Raw genomic sequence first — 10,977 nt, forward strand, 5'->3', positions numbered from 1 at the left:
AGAGAACAAAAGCTCACCCCCACCACTGTTGGTGCCATCTTAAACTGTCACAGATGCTTAGTTTTTCATTCAAGGCTTTGAACGCTTTCAAAATGAACTTCCAGAGTATGAACTAGTCAGGACAGACTAAATGAATTTTAACATTTGTAAATGATAATTGTTTATTTTGTATTAAATTTAAATTAATGTTGACTTCTAGTATTCTTGTACCTGTATTGGAAAGTGGTTTTTTTTTTTATGAGAGTTAGAAGTTATATTTGGACAGTATGTTCTGATTTGATCTTAAATTTGGGGACGGGGTGTAGAGAAGATCCATTACTTCTGTTTCCACCCTAAGCCAGCAGTATGACAAGAGATTAGTGAGAAGGAAAACAAACTTAGAGAGGAACAAATTAGTGCAAATCACTTCTACATTGAGCAATAAAGTCTGTTGTTCAGCAGTTGCACCACTGGGCAGATGGCTCTGACACTTCTGGATGTCTGTCTGTGGATGAGTTAGTTACGCACTACTTGCACTCAGAGCCGGCCTGTGGTACTATTTCATTATCTCAAGGATGTCAATTTAATTTGAACATTCTTGGATTACCCAGTTTCGTGGGTTGTAGTAGTAAAATTGCTGTTTCTAAACCCTGTGAAGTTTTTCAGGTGTAAAGTCTGCTGAAGCTGTTTTGTAATGAAGGTGGTTCTGCCCTGTGTGCCAGCTGATAGTTACCCTGTGAAGGCTGCTGTGTGCTAAAAGAGCGGCAACTGGAAGACTGACATGCAATCATCAAGTAAGGATTCCAAACTCTTATTTGAAACCCTGGAAGTTTAAAGGGAAATGCTAATTATTTTGAGATAGATAAGATCTGTTACCTGTAGTGTCTAAGTTGTATAGGTGCAAAGTTCTGGTGAAGGCCAGTGCTAACAGTTCTCTTAGTTCAAACTCTTGACTCCTTGTTAATTTTCAAGTCTAGTAACTTGCCATAACAAAATTGAGTTTGACACAGGAAGCTTTAGTGGTAACTTGTCTTTCAGTGAGGGAAGAATGTGAGGTTAAATTCTTAATGCCAAGCCAGAAAGAGAACTGCAGCTGCCCAGTCTTCTTCCTGCCAGTTTGATGGTTTTAAGATGCGGTCATTGGATGTGAGAGCTGAGGAACCTGGCATCATACAACACGGTCCCTCGTTTTCACAAGCTCAAATTCAATGCAGTTTGGTATTAGCCACAGACTGTCTTTTGGCAGTGCAACCAGGAGGAAGTACGGACATTGGAGGGAGGAGTTACAAAAGTAACTGCCCACTGCAAGAATAGATTTGAGTTTTAAAGATGATCTGTGCAAGTCTTACTGATTTGTGTTTTCCTCTCTGAGGATTCTGTTGTACTGATTAAAAACACAATACAAAAACGAACCTGTTCTGCTGTTTTCTCCCCCCTTCCTAAACTACTGGGTCCTGCTTACTAATGCTTTACTGTGGATTAATCTGAACTTGGAAGAGGTTCAGGCCCCTTGAAAAAGCTGTACTGTTCCTGACAGCATCCTGGATTTTAGACTGTTGATATAAGGGAGTGATAACTGGACTGGATACACTTTCTCATCCTGCCAGAAGATTTAAAGTAATTAATTACATATGACAAGAGGTCAGGTTAATGAGTAACTACACAGTGAATGTTGTGCACAGTAGAAGCCAGGCTTAGAGATGCTGTAAAAGGGAGGACACTTGAATTCCTACACTGGAGAGAGTTGTCAGGTTCTTGTAATTTTGCTAATAAAGGCTGCCATCCTCAGAGGGGTGGCAGGTGCTTTATAGGGAGATGCTTGACTCAGCTGAGTGATTTTTATCTCTCTGGTAGACTTGCTAAGACTGCACTGTGCTGTCCTCCGTCTGAGGGGTTTTTTTCTAGATGCTGAAACTGATCAGCACAGTATACGCCCCTTTCTATTCTTCCTTTCCTCCTCCTTCCCCCAATAGTCATCATTCAGTGTGTGACTGATGTGCTTCTGGTTCCTCTGTGCATCACCATCGCAGGGCAGGCATCAAGGTTACATTTCTGGCAATTAAAATCCTGGTGGTAAATGTTGACTGAAGTGCAATGGCAGCGCTAACCTGAAATACAAATATTGTTACAGATGGGGAAATGCAGGTCTAAATGCATTTCTCCTTCTAGCTCAAGGTAGCCCTGTCTGGTAAGAATTGCTACAGGCAACTGAGCTCCTCTGAAACCAGGAGGTGAGCAGCAGTATCTAGCAGAAATCTGTTATTACCCTCTGCTCATCCTCCCCTTAGCACTAAGACTAAACAGTGCTATTGTGGGAGGGGTTTAAAGAGAAAGTTTAATTGAGAAATAGGATCAGCTATATTCCAGCTGCATTGCTAATTATTTTCAATTCCACAGATGCAGAATGGCCTGCTAGAGGATTCTTCCTGGCACGTTTCTTTGGTGCTGGTAGGGAGGGTTTCAGAGCAGCTCTTGTACAATCAGGATTTCATACAGATCACGTACAAATCCAGAGAATTAGAAAAACACCTCTTTCTCCTCAGAGACAAAGTTGATGTATTGAAAGTTGATTATTTTCTGAAGTGTTAGTGACTTAAACATGATGAAATATTTCCACGGCCTCATCATGGTTTGTATGAACTGCCACTTGTGAAGGTCAGTGGCTCATTTCCTGTTGAACAGCTAATTCAAAGCAAGAAGATGAGCAGCTGTAGCTTCCCCTTCCCCAAAGCTGTGATACAAGAGGCAGCCTGCAGCAGTTTGTGACTACGATGACTTGCTGTGTACAGGTAACTCTGCAATGTTCATCCAGGGCACGTTCATTCCGGGGAAGTTCTTAACGCTTAAACTAGCACTAAAGTTGAGAAGGGAAGAGGGGAAGATTGTAACGCTGCCTCTGAGCAGTAAAGACTGGTGGTTTGTTCTGGTGAGTGTCTCCATAAGGGAACTCTTGACCTTGGGTAGAGAGGCCTTAAAACATCTGCCCCTCTGGGTTTATGTGCTTTTTGTCCGTTAGCACCAAGGAACCAGTTCCGGAACTGATTTCAACTAACCACAGGTCTAAAGCAATTGTTCCAGGGTGAAGTTTAAGTTACTATAAATTGAAAAGACTATGAAAATAGTACTGCCTGTGAAAATAAACCCAACAACATCATGTACCTCCAAGGATCAGACTGTAGGGACAGATGTTTGCTTGGGTATGCATGGTACCACCTTTAGTTGCAAAAGCACAGCAACACATGCTTGTTAATACGTTTTGGCTCAGGATTTCACTATGGAAAGGCCGTCTATTTGTGATGCTGCACACACATACCACTGTTGGACTTGCTATTTTCCTGTGCTTGCAACAGTTTCTGTTGTCTAGTGTCTAATAAATGCTTACATTCCTTTCCCTGGAGCACAAATGCCATTTCTTGAAAGGTCTGTCTGTACAGCAGCATAGGTACAGTCCAGACAGCATCCACGGCCAGTGTGCAGGCAGGGAAGAAGATCTGAAGTAAACAAAACAGCAGGACTCAACAACTGCATGGTGGTCATTCTTCCACACACACAGCTCAGGACTGTGGTGCTCCACACTTCTGAAGAGTCACCCTACACAACCCTACCTCTGATAGTAGTCATTTTTGCACCCTTTTTTGTTTGGTTGGTTTTTTGAGACTGTGTTTATTGTAATCAGCATTACTGCAGCTCTTTAACGAGGAAGTCTGGAAGATTTTATTTTATAGAAGAAACTGTATTACCCCCAGGTAGCTGTTATTTCCCTGCCGAGTAGCAAGGGGGGAAGCGAGGTCTTCTGTAAGAACTTTGACCTCAAATCCTTATACCACTTGCAGATATTTTTAATAAAGGTGTATCCTGTGCAGAGTACCAGAAATACTTAGGAGGCGTATGAGTTAAGGCCATTCTCGCCCAGTTGCCCCCCTCCACTCAAATGTTTTTTCTTGCAGTGTGTTTAAATGAAGCAAGCGCTCAGTGCTTGGTAGCATTACAGCAGAGGTATACTTCAACTGCAACACTTCCAAACAGGAAGAAACAAAGAAAATGTGTGACATCTCAAAGTATGCTTCACAGGTCAATCAGGAAAGTTAAGTCATGCACGTTTCTCAGTTTCCAAGATTAAGTTACAAGCAGTACTCAAATCTGCTTCCCAATAAAACTTTTTCACGCATCAAAAAAGTACCATATACACAGAAACCAAAGCCCACGTTCTCCCCAACAAAAAAGGTCTCAAAAAAAAATCTCACATCACAGAAAAAGTTGGTATTTTTCTCCACTGGCATCATATGTGCTCTCAGTTTCCTTAAGCATAGAACAATAAAATGGTTTAGGTTGGAAGGGACCTTAAAGATCATCTAGTTCCAACCCCCTGTCACGGGCAGGGAGATCTTCAGGTAGACCAGGTTGCTCAAAGCCCCATCCAGCCTGGCCTAGAGCACTGCCAGGGACAGGGCATCCACAGCTTCTCTGGGCAACTTGTTCCAGTGTCTCACCACCCTCAGAGATGTAGGAATTCGGTACAAAAGGACAAAATATTTGTGACATTCCTCTGTTACCTCTAGGAGTGGAGATTCCTTGGGCTGGCATAAGTAATGGCTGCAGGAGGGAGTCCTGTGGAGATAAGATAGCCCTGATTTGGCTAAGCAAAGGTGGCAAACAAATGCTGAAGGTCCCAGTGTCCAAGTGAAGGCCTTTGCCTAATTAACAGCACAATTAATACTAAAATTCATGCCTCAATATGCTGAAAAGCCCAAAGCAGTACATGCTAAACATAGATGACAATGTTAGTCAACTCTCCACCCAAATCATGCTAAGTGTCACCTAAGAGGCAGAGACAGAGAGAGTTAGGGTATAAAAAGCCAGGAGGGGTAATACTTGGTTGGGGAGAAAAGAGAGAAGACTTTGCAGGGCAAGTTGACAGGCTGGACTCCTCTTCCTCCACCCAGGACAGGGACGCCTTAGAAACATGAATAGATACTCTCATGGCTGAAACCCAAAACTTAGCAAACAGAAAGCTGAGAGCTGATAACAGAAAGCCAAAATTTAACAACAGAAACCCAAAACCTAATGACAGAATATCAGAACCTGACTACAGAGAGCCAGAGGCTCATGATGGAAAATGAAAAGCTGACAACAGAAAGTCAGAAACTCACAAGGGAAAATCAGGAACTGACTAGAGAAAAAAAAAAAGCTCACAACTGAAAATCAGGAGCTTAAAACAGTATTGGCTTTGGCTGAAAAGCAAGAGAAAAAATTACAGAAAAAATATAGTCTTTTACTAGATCAGATACCATCCTCTGTCTCAGGTAAACAGATCCACAAAGTGATACACTGTGCAGATCCTGATTCGTGGGATGGTAATGACAGTGATGAGCTGGGGGAGGGAGATTCTGACCCTACACCAGAACCAGCACCTACATGGTGATTAATTAAGAGTATGTTTGGAAGATTGTGTTAATTTTGCTTTTGCTTAACCATAGTTTTAGCTTAATGAATTCAAATCTTATATTACAACTAATCCAGTCTTTTGGACGAATGCATAATGTGAGTCAGATGATTACCACTTTACCCCTTCCTGAATCTGCTGGGTCTCCAGTAAACTGGGGAATATTAACGACAGACTGAATTCCAGTTTGGCACAGTATGTGGTGAAACTCCACCAACCGAACTTGGTATGCAGAAGAGGGAAAATACACCCTACGGTGATCCCCTGTAAATGACTTTATACCATAAAGGGATGTACTATCGCCAAACCGCAGATAAAACACAAGACAGGAAGCCGCCCTGCCACTAGAGAAGTCTCAGTAACAGAACAGGAAACTCTAGACAAGGTAAAGATCTACATTTACCTAAAATTGTTAAGACCTGTATTTACCTAAATAAAAAAACAAAACAAACTAAAACCAAAATCAAATAGTTTAATGCTGATTGCTAAAGGTGATACCACCTCTATTCATGTTTTGGGGCTACAAGTAACAGAGCAGTTTAAAGAAATAGGCCTAACTCTGAACCGAGACACCTAACACTTCGTGACCTACCTTAATAACACTGGGTTCTGCAGGTTTAATCCACCAATCTGTAACTGTGATCCATGCAAAAGCTTCCTTGGGCAGGGAAGAAAAAAACCTCAAAGAAGTCTAGTCACATTCAGTGACTTACTTGTTAGAATCTGAGACTTCAAAAATCTCTCAAAGAAAAACACAAAAGGGGGCAGGAAATGAAATCACCAGGTAATAAACAGTTTGTAAAGTGCATCTCGGTTGATGTTACTCCCCTAAAAGTAGCTCAGATGAGGTCTTCAAGGTCTGTTGTCCCTGCACGTCTACATACACACAGAGCTTTCCAGGTTTACCTACAATACCTTCAGCCCCTGAAAGTTTAAGTGGTTGTAAGGTGAAACAGAAACATGCACTTTCTCTGCATACCCGGTATATCCATATCCCAGCGCACCATTGTATCAGCATCTGTTTCCTTTTACTCCACATATTTATGCAGATCCAGCTTTATTAATTTTTTTTTTGTATGAACTTATTTTAAGCATCAAACAGGAAATAGTACCAAGCATTGTTAATCTTGCACAGTGGCTGGGCAGCTTCAGTGTGTGGCATTTCATGGTATTTGCTTGGGTGAGGATAAAATCCTTAACAAAAACTGCTATCAAAACTGCAACAAGAGAGATGGCCAGAAAGAGTCCTGCGAGAGTAGCAGAGGTGTTTGCTCCAAAGGCTGTGGGAACTTCTTCAGCAAGTAGATCTCTCACCACACTGAATGAGCCACTGTTTGGCAGTGGGTTAGTACCAAGGAGACGGCGCAGTAAGGGGTGCAAGGCTGTAGCGTTCGTGACTTCTTTGGTGACGTTCTTTCTGAAAGCAGGCCCAAATGCCAAAAGAATGGGATACATTTCTGGTAAGATGTTGTCATATCCTTGATTACCACTAGAAATCAAGGTCAATGATCTGAAGTGGCAAAACAGGCATTGAACCTTTTCCTAGAACGAGCCCAAAGCAGAAAAGGAATAGCCATTGCTTATTCTTGCAGAGATTGAGAAGAATTATTTTGATCAACAGCACAAGTGTCTCCCAGCAAATACCAAGTCTCAGAACTACACAGAGAAGTAGTCTTACTGAAAAAAAAAAAAAAAGGAATGGAGAGCACTATTTCAAAAACAGAAGAAAAGGTAAGCTCACACTGCAGTACCAGCACTGTGCATGCTAGGCTACACCCAAGTTTCCTTGATTTTCCTGAAGGACAAACTCCCATGAAACGCAAGAAAAAAATGCCAGCATCACCAGCTGTGCTACAGTCTTCATGAACAGATGATTACTTCCACACACACTAATACACTGGCATGGTTAAGTAATGGCTTTAATCCATCTCTCAGGGAAGAAATATGCAGCCAAACAGTTAAAGTAGAAACTGCTGCATTTTTTAAGCATTCAGAATTTTTCTCAGTGTCTCACTAAGTTCTACCATTTCCTGGTATGAGCAAGACAAATGGAAAGACTGGTTCTTCCACAGTCACGGGTACTTCAGAACACGCTGTTTCACAGCGAAACTGAGAACGGAGCTCGTTGGTTTATAATAAAAATTACAGCTGGTAACACTGAAGGAAGGAATTCTAGCTGTGCTCAAAACTAATTCTTGTTTATTGGCAGTGTAATAAATATCTGAACCTCGGGGCAAACCCAAATCCCAGCTATTGCTGAAATTCGTTGAAATGGCTTTTTTACTGTTCTGTCATCTAACTGCAGCAGTTAGCAGATGGGAGAATCAGGTTACGCATCCTCAAGCTCTCATTTAATGCATTAGGGATGTTTCAGCAGTAAAGTTTACTTTTACAACTCCTTTATTTGGTCATGAGACCGTCCTGATCAACCACGTTTGTCTCCACTACAGTGGAGCTTCCAAACAGGCTCTTCTATCACCACTGAAAGTGCCCAGCTACAAGCACCTGAGTGTGCCCAGGCAGCAAATTATCTCACTTTGGACATACCAACATTTTAGTCCAGAGTATTCTTCACTAAAATATGGCAAGAGGAATTTGTTTACTCATTAAAAGGTTACTTGAGCCTGCAAAATACCCTCCCTGCTGGGATATTAAATACAGAGTGCTATACAGAGATGCAAATGTCACAGATATCTTCAAAACCACCTTTTCAGATGGCCACCTCAAAAGTCAACTCCAAATCAGCACCCCAGGCCACACAAAAAATACTGTTCTCCAGGTTAACGCATTTGCACCAAATAATTCTAGCATCTAATCATCAAAATAAAGAGCAGCTCCTCTACATCAGTGACGCTAAACACACCCCTGACACTTAAGAAACCCTTCGATGACTGCAACCAGCCTTCACGTTTGATTCCAACAGTATTCTTGCCCATCATCATCACAACAAAATTAGTTCAGCGTGATGATGGAGGAAAAAAACTAAAGCAAACTCCAATAGCTGGCAGCAACTCAAAGAGCAAACACAGGCTTTCTTGTTATCAGTGGGCCCCATCTGGTTTCAGTTTACTGTTTGAGTTAGAAATCCAATTCTTCCGCTATGGCTTCAGCATCTTGATGAAAGGCAAGATATGTAACATTCAGTTGTTATCTATCATCTAGAACACCATTCGTCCTTGATAACGCCGTTAGGTCATCTCACTTCTCACAGGACTAAAGGATATTTGGCAATACTAGTCAACCACAGACAGATCTTCTCACTTTTCATTTCAGGCTTTTGACAGAGCTAGCAAAAACAACAAAGGAGTGATCTTGCAAGTACTCCTGTTCAAGGCTGACGTCCTACTGGCATCAGTGCTGCTACCACCACTTCAGTTAAGGAGTGAAGTCTGCAAAGTTTTGATGCTCAAGTATTTTCTGCAGAGAATCCTACTGCTGTAGCTCCTACCTTCTTTTGGCAAAACAGTTACCACAGGAGAATGGTCAATGACTTCACAGAGCTCCCCGTTCACATACTGCTCAAGCTCAGTGAGCCTTTCCATGGACAATCACTTGTGAATATGACATTTATCCCATCCCACAACTTCACTTTCTTCAGTTCAGACACAAGATATCCCAGATTTCTTCGACATCACTAATTATCAGTCCCATCAGTGGGTTTTCTGGGTGCAGAACACGGCCCATCTCATGAGGCTGTTCCTAATTTAGGAGACCAGTGTGTATGAGTTCTTATGTAAACCAGGCAATAAGCCTAGCAACTCCATCTTCAAAGCAAACAGACTCACTGCAGGGCATATAATACGTATAATATTTTCACATCTGTTCCAGACCACACAGCTGCTCCGGATTTATGTTCTTCCCTCTGGTTTGTTACCCATATTGGGCTGGCTTCTTCCCAGAACTTGGAGTTACGGATATCCATTTTGTTCAGAGAGAAAGTTTCACTCAGAATAGGATCGTACATCTCATTAGCAACTATACCATGGCTTTCTGCATAGATGCCAGTCACCGTGGTATAACGAATAGGGTACGTGTTCATTATAAACACGTCAGTGACCGACTTGACGTGAACCCCACTCTCCATGGCGTAATGAAAATTGGGAGTTGAGACTCTACAGATGTAACCCCACCGGAATCCATCACAAGATGCCAGCAACACTCTGGGCTGGGATGTCTGGAGAGACAACGCACCTGGAAGAAATAGCAAGAAAATGGTCAGGATTTTCCAGTAACAGTCCATGGCTCTTGGAAGGTATTCATCCCCTTCAGAGGCAACACGGCATCTGCTGAGGAGAGACAGAAGAAGATTTGTTTGCATTAACCTGTTTGTCAAAGTCTTAGTTTTAAGAACGACTAGCTAAAATACTGCTTATGTATTCACACAGCCTGCCTGACTAACACTGAGCACTCCAAACACAGGAACGAGACCTTTTACCTGTCAGTTGTACCGATACCCCAGCTTCAGAGGTGGGAAGTGAGACACTGCAATTTCCTGAATGAAACACAGTTCACAAAGCAACTGCTTCAATCAGCACCACTGCCCAGCCTCTTCCTTTTCTTCTTCCTGCTCCCAATACACAGGAACTCCTGATCTTACAATCTGACAAGTTTTCAACTATTTTCTGTACTCAAAGTTGTAAGAAACTGTCCTGTGAGAAAGCTTTTACTTGTTAAGATCTAAACAAGGCCATTCTCACCTTGAGAATAACACAGTCCATCTCCACCAGAACTTTATGACCCTCATTAAAGCCTCAAGCATTACTTCTCTTCTGTGCAAGCGTGGCAGAGACAGACCAGCATCACACGGCAGAGAGCAGATGGAAGCAGGAAGCACGCACTGGAACTTGAGGACTCTGCACCTGCACAGCTCCCATCAGGGAGGGGGGACCAGCTAGAAGCCATCACAGTTTCCCAGCCCCAACACTCGGTGTGGGATTACTAAATGTGCCAAGTACCATTTCTAATGGAGAAACTAATAAAAAAGCTTTGAGTTTCAGATGCAGCAGTATATCCATTACAAGGTTTTGCTGCTTAAAAGGTGTCAGACCAAGAGTTAGACAAACAAAGAGCAGGATCATCAGCTTCCCACCATTTTACCAGATCTCTAACCTGATCACAGCTTCCCTATGTAACTGAGCTCTTCTTGATCAACTGATTCTGATACTTACTACCAAAGGTCACTTCTAGCGTACAGACAGCTTTACAAACAAGAACATATACAAGTCATACAAGTCAGTGTGTGCCATTTAAGTTCTCCTAACTAACCACTTACATTTCTGAATGGATTGATTGGAAAGAGGTGGTTGGACGTCGGTGAGCCAGTGGAAATAGTACATCTTTCAAGTAAGCGTTACCTTGTCCTTTCCAGTCTAAAGGCACTGCACAAGGCATTCAAGACACAAGAAACAGAATGCCAACCCCGTCCATGAACTGCAGGAGACAGCGACCACTACACACTGTACTCTAGAGCATCTGCTCCCTTGATAAACATTCAGCACTAATTCTGGCCATATGACCCAAGGGCATGGACTATTCCTCGCTACGACCGGCATTCC

At 42.4% G+C, this 10,977-nt stretch overlaps 1 pseudogene; it reads right to left on the minus strand.

Moving 5' to 3' along the window:
- Positions 1-6,509: 6,509 nt before the first annotated feature.
- LOC104494675 lies at positions 6,510-9,662 on the minus strand (annotated as a pseudogene).
- Between the last annotated feature and the right edge of the window lie 1,315 nt (positions 9,663-10,977).

The sequence above is a fragment of the Buceros rhinoceros genome, unplaced genomic scaffold (assembly GCF_000710305.1).
Source record: "Buceros rhinoceros silvestris isolate BGI_N320 unplaced genomic scaffold, ASM71030v1 scaffold9826, whole genome shotgun sequence".
Lineage (NCBI taxonomy): Eukaryota > Metazoa > Chordata > Aves > Bucerotiformes > Bucerotidae > Buceros > Buceros rhinoceros.